This window comes from Silene latifolia, chromosome 9, assembly GCF_048544455.1.
Source record: "Silene latifolia isolate original U9 population chromosome 9, ASM4854445v1, whole genome shotgun sequence".
Classification (NCBI taxonomy): Eukaryota; Viridiplantae; Streptophyta; class Magnoliopsida; order Caryophyllales; family Caryophyllaceae; genus Silene; species Silene latifolia.
Genome location: NC_133534.1, coordinates 57,942,617 through 57,949,168, shown reverse-complemented (window position 1 = coordinate 57,949,168; position 6,552 = coordinate 57,942,617). Strand labels below are relative to the sequence as shown.

Sequence of the window (6,552 nt, the reverse complement as noted above, 5' to 3'; positions counted from 1 at the left end):
GAATACAATGTGGGTAATTGATTTTGGTAAAGGGGAAGATTAAAGGAGGAATTGGGGATTTTCGCAATGTTTATCGCATAAAGAAAGAAAATAAAGAGTTGGAATGAAAATAGAAGTTAAGGAGAATAACTTTCTGCGTGTGACATAGTCACTCGATCGAGTGATTTGAAACCACTCGATCAAGGACTTTAGCATCCAATCCACTCGATCGAACAAAAATCCTCTCGATCGAGAATTCCTCCTTTTTGACAATTCGATCGAGTGTCTGAAACCACTTGATCGAACACTTTTTCTGGGCAATGCTCTCGATCGAGTAAAAAAAGTACTCGATCAAGGCGTTTTCTTATAGCACTCATCCCAATGCGACATATTTTTCCCAAACCTGCATAGAAACACGAAAAAACACTTTTCGCAGATACCAAATCACAAAAATAAGCAGTCTATATTCGGTTTTTGCTAAAACTAACTAGGCTACTGTCTAATAGTCTAAAAACGCAATTAAAAAGTCTTAACGGAAATTCAAAATTGAAATAATACAACGGGGAATTCCCCGCTTATCGTCCAAAACACTGTAGTAGCCCACAAGAGGGCTTCTGACTGGAGGAGGTCCCTTCAGCATCTCAGACCGTCCTCTTTGATTGCCACGAGGTTGAACTCGAACTGATGGAAGGAGAATAGTTAGCATCCACATACGCCCGAACTTTCTTCTTCCTCTTGACATTCCCATCTACATTGGCGGCATTCTCATCGCTTTGATTGACTTCAACTGTACCATGACCAATAGCATCTCCAACATCCACTCTATCTGTACCTGCAGCAAGGAAAATAGTAAAATGGTCCTCCTTTTCGCTCTCAGTCTGAGGCGAAGGGGTTATAATAGCAGCGCAATATTCAATATTCTCAACTGGAGTGTCTAAATCTAGGTCAATAGAGGGTAGGGCATTTCAAGGTTGGACTTGCATGGGAGCCCTACGAGATTTGGACTGATGAAATATTAGCTCCTCATCTCCTACCTGAAAGGTAAGGGTCTTTCCCCCGACGTCAATTACTGCACGAGCAGTAAATAAAAATGGTCGCCCTAAAATAATAGCGGTATGAGTGTCCTCGGGGATGTCTAGAACCACAAAGTCGACGGGAATAAAGAATCTACCGATCTTTACAGGTATGTCCTTTATTACTCCTAGTGGCCGTGATATACTACGGTCGGCCATCTGAACGGTCATATTGGTAAAATTAAAATTGGTTAAACCGAGTCTCTTAGCGAGAGACAAAGGTAAGACACTCACGCTAGCTCCTAAGTCGCACAGCGCGTTGTCAATCAAATGGGTTCCTATATGACAAGGAATTGAAAAGCTACCCGAGTCTGATTGTTTGGGTGGTGTCTTATTCTGAACTAGGGCAGTCCCTACTTTAGTCAAAGCCACCGTTTCGTGGTCATTTATATGTCTCTGACGCAATAAAATTTCTTTCATGAATTTCATGTAAGAGGGTACCTGGGTAAGCAATTCGGCGAAAGGAACGTTGGCGTGAAGGCTCTTCAGGATCTTAGCAAATTTCCCGAACTGTTGGTTAGCCTTGTTGTTCTGCAATCGCCTTGGAAAGGGCACCGTGATAGGAATTTCGAGCCCTTTATTCCTTTCTTCCAATGTCTCGACAGGTTCGAATTCATTTCTACTCGATCGATCTCTTTTACCTCTCGATCGAGGTCTTTCAGCAGCTTTTTCACTCGATCGAGCATTATCAGCCTCTCAATCGAAACCTTCTTTATCAGCATTGCTCGATCGAGGTGTAATTTCACTCGATCGAACACTTTACCCAGAATATTTACTCGATCGAGGAATTTCACCCTCTCGATCGAATCCTTGATTTGCAGCTTTACTCGATCAACTCTCAATATCACTCGATCGAGTACTATCTTCAGCAATTCTACTCGATCGATCTCCAGAAATGAGATGATCGAGTATTTTCTTGGGATTCAGCACTGATTCATCTACGAACGACTGTTCACTGCTTGCAACATCGCCTTTCGGGTCTAATATGTCCTCAACAGTTGACATTTTGGGTCCTTCATAAGAAAGACCACTGCGCAAATTAATCAGATTTATCGTCTCGTGCGGATTCTCCTCAGATTGAGACGGTAAATGACCCGGATTCCTTGTAAATTGGCTAGCGGCCAGTTGAGCTACTTGGGTCTCGAGTGACTTAATGGATGCTTCTTTCTGTTGGTCACTCATCTGCAACTGCTTAGTCAATGATTGGATCAAAGACTTCAACTCAAGTAACTCACTAACTCCACTAGAAGAAGCTCCTTGATGCGGCGGTGGGAAGGATGGAGGCTTTTGAAAGCCTTGTTGAGCTTTGTGAGGAGGAACATAAGCTTGTTGCTGCTGCGGGGGAGGGGTAGGATTAAGCACATTCTGACTAGTCCATCTTAAGTTCGGATGGACTCCACTCTGACTATTATAATAGGAACTTCCTCCTTGACTATATTGCTGAAAGGCAAGGACTTGCTCCTTCTTAGTTAGACAGTCAACAGTAGTGTGACCGTCATTACTCTCACATCTCTCACAAGTAACGGCTTCCTGTCTAGTCAACAAGTGAACTGTTTGTTGATCACCAGCAGCTTACAACTCTAACTTATCAAAATGGGCATTCATAGCTTCCAGCTGAGCCACTACAGCATTATCAACTGAATGAACTGTGCGAATACCATCTCTCGGGTTCCCATACTCAGCACAATGGGTAGCCATCTCCTCCATAATTCCCCATCCTTTGTCATCATCATTATTCTTCTGAAATCGCCCATTAGATGAGGCGTCCAATATAGCACGGTGGTCGTCATACAACCCATTATAGAACTGGTTTCACAAGAACCACTTATCAAAACCATGATGAGGAAGAGACCGCACCAACTTCTTGAAATGACACCAAGCTTCATAAAAATTCTCATCAGGTGCCTGCTTGAAACTTGTAATTTTTCCTCTCAGCTGATTGGTACGTTGTGGAGGAAAGTGCCTTTTATAAAAGGCAAGGGCAAGAGTGTTGGAATATGTGTCCTCCGACAATAATGCGATCACGACTGTTGATCATGATGATCACATGTTTAAGTCTCATTAAAATGAATACAATTGGGAAGTAATATTATTCTTGTCAATCGGTCAACATATATCGGTAATGATTGGTGACTAGAGTTTGACATTACTTTTCGTGTGACGGTGGTGATCGATTGACCCCTAGGTCATACCTAAAGGGCAATACTCTTAATTGATTATTTAATTAATCGTATAATGTTACGAGTTAATTAAATTACTTGAAAATTGACGGACGATTTTGGAAGTAAAATTTACGTATCATATTGAAATGTGATTAAATAAGGTACGGTCTGAGTAATTGAATTGTATCATTACTCGGATGAAATAATTGTTTAATGTAACAATTAAATTGAATGAATTGACATAAATACAATATGTTGTGATTTATAAATTGGTAAAATTTTTGGCACAAGTAATTATGAAATTACTAAGTCGATTTTGTATATGACGTATTTTTATTAATACGTTGATTTTTAATATGATAAAAATACATAAACAAATATATGTGACATGTGACATGTAACATATAGACAATTGAAAAAAATAATATGGACACCATATTATGCAAAGGGCCGAAAATTAGAAGGTGTTTTAGCTAATTATAAGTTGTTTGTAATTAGTGGAAAACACAATGATTAAAAGGAAACCTAGCCATGCAAGCCTATTGTTCCTTGTGAAGAACAATTTCTCCATGCATTGGCTCCCATTTTTCTCTCCTCTTACACGGTTTTAGGGAAGCAAATGCCATCATTGTTTTTCTTATAATTTTACCTAATAACACTAAAATGTTTTAGTGTGTATTTATTCTATCTTCACTTATCCAAAATACAAGTTTTAGAGAGAATAAAATCCTCCTCATCATCTCTCTAAAAACCGAAAATAATATAAGAGTTTATAAATATTTTTGGTTCCATTTTTCTACCATTGATTAATATTATAACTAGTATTTGTAATATTAATTATAATTAAGAGAAGCCTTGGGTATAAAGCATAGGGAGAGATCTTAAACTTAGATCTTTGTTCTTCCATTGGAATAGCTCAAGAACAAGAAGAGATAGGTGATCTCTCTTGTGCCCTAATAGCCGAAATTCATCTTGTAAGGACATGATTTCTCCTCTATTTATATTATTGTTTGCATGCATAAGATCCGTTTTAATTTTATGACAAATTTATTTAGACATATAAGAGTATGTTAATATGTATATGAATTTACATTTCCTTCAATCGGTATCAAGAGCCACGGTTGTTTGCATGCAAATTGGTTAAAAGTTTTTCCGAGTTATATGAATAACAAATAAAACTTGTAAAATTTGTGATATTATGATATATCACGAAATAATTACATGCATGTTAATATTTCTGGTCCTAAAATGTTTTAGGATATTTTGGTTAATTTTTCGGATTTTTATTGTTCATAATTTACAATAATGGCATTTAAATGTGATTTTATGAGTAAAAATGTCATTTTTGGTCTAAAATTAGCTATACTTCGAATTTTCACTTGGTTTTTGGATATGTTGTTACATATATTATTTTGAGATAACCTGCAAATTTTCATAATTTTTGGACTTGTTATGCTCGAAAAATGAATTTTTCATTATTAAATACGGATTTAAGAGAAAAATAGGTTAATATGAGTTGAATTTCGAATCTGGTCATAGAAAATTAATATGTTGTCACATGCAATTTTACAAAATGTGTGTAAAATAATTGGCTATAAAGAAGTCTTTTAGCATGATTTATGATTTTTTGAAGAAAAATAGCATAAATAGTGACATTATTAGTGAAAAATTAATAAAACATAATCTATGACTTAGGAAAAACGTCTAATGTTGCATTTTATTATATTTTTCAGATCTAAAATTGAAAAGTTAATGAAAATAATTTTTCCATGTTTTTATGATTATTTTATTAAATATCGATAAACCGCAACATTGTTTTTCCTAAAATTTTCAAATTTTTAACCTAAGATTTTGAACATTATGAGTGTCATGGAATTTTTCCAGAATGTTCATGAATTTAAATTTCAAATTTTGAATTTATTTGAAATTTTTCGATTTATTTGAAGTTTAATGGCTTATTTTGTATTTTTTGGTCCTTTTATGAACAATTTTATAAATAAAGGTTAATTATGGTCAAATTATTAGTGAAGACTATGTTTTGAGTCCTAAGAGGTTAGGGTAATTAACTTATGCATAAATATGAGTTTATGCATTTTTGTGATTATAAAATGTTGAAATCACGCAAATCCGTAAAAACCGAGTAATATACGATATTGGCTAATTAAAAGGCGATTTAGCATAAAATTGAGCATGTTCATCCATAATATAATGCTGCATTTTCTTTATGATTGTCATAATTTTAATTTATGTAATTTTGAATTATGTAATTTTACTTAGTATGGCCTTAGATTTTAATTGGTATTTCCCGAAATGTATGGGAATATCGATTCGGTTGTAATTTTTATTGTGATCTCGTATCACCGTTTTGTAATTTAATAGATTTATTTTATTTTAGTTACAAATGTATAATAGGAAATTATGTAATTTATTATGTAATTTTATTCATTCCGGAGTTCCAAAAGACGGATTTCTTCAAGAATGGCGATACATAAAGACGGTGTTACCTCGAGATGCGTGCCACAACCGAAGTTCAAGGGACCAATGGAGTTGGTTTCCGAATATGTAATAGATTAATAGTTTTTCTATTTTAGGAAAGGCCATACTAGGATTTATTTATTTTTATGCTTGCATTTTATTTTATGTCACATGCATCGCTAAATCGCCATAACTAAACATGCATTGTCTTTTTATCGAGTTTATCGACCGTGTCAATTAGAATTATCGTAGTTCACCGCTTTAGTTCACTTAAAACGTGATAGATAATAAATTGACATGACCTCTCGCTAAAACTATCAATTGAGACATAGCCTTACCAAATAGTAGAAACCATGAAAACCTATTTCGTGAGGGAGTGCACTCGGCCACACCGGGTACAAACCTTGTTACGTAGGGGAAGTGGGTGATGAATGTTAATCCACCGAATTCATGTTGATGAGGGATGTATCGGCCCCACCGTGCCCAAGTGAATGTGGGTTTGGATCATGGACACATTTATTCGAAATTTGGATTGAACTCAACAAAAGTATTTGATAAGGGATGTATCGGCCCCACCGTGCCCTTGTCGATGTGTTTTGGGCTATAGATAATTGTTAATGTAATATTATCGACCAAGAGTTCTAAAAGTAGAATCGATTAAACGTTAATCCACCGAGTTGTATTGATAAAGGATGTATCGGCCCCACCGTGCCTAAGTCGATATGAATTTGGGTCTTGGAATCATTTATCTAGTTGGGTAGAGGTCACTAGAAAAATGCGTAAAACTTGTTTAAATCATACATTTTTACGAGTATAATTAAAACGACATTTGTTTTACTCCTTATATTTTGTTTTGTAGACCA

At 35.7% G+C, this 6,552-nt stretch overlaps 1 non-coding gene across 1 annotated transcript; it reads left to right on the top strand.

Annotated features, from left to right (window-relative positions):
• Positions 1 to 2,883: 2,883 nt before the first annotated feature.
• On the top strand, positions 2,884 to 2,989 carry LOC141603951 (small nucleolar RNA R71). Its single transcript, XR_012525784.1, has one exon. It is a non-coding gene; the product is annotated as a small nucleolar RNA R71 (small nucleolar RNA).
• Positions 2,990 to 6,552: the final 3,563 nt, after the last annotated feature.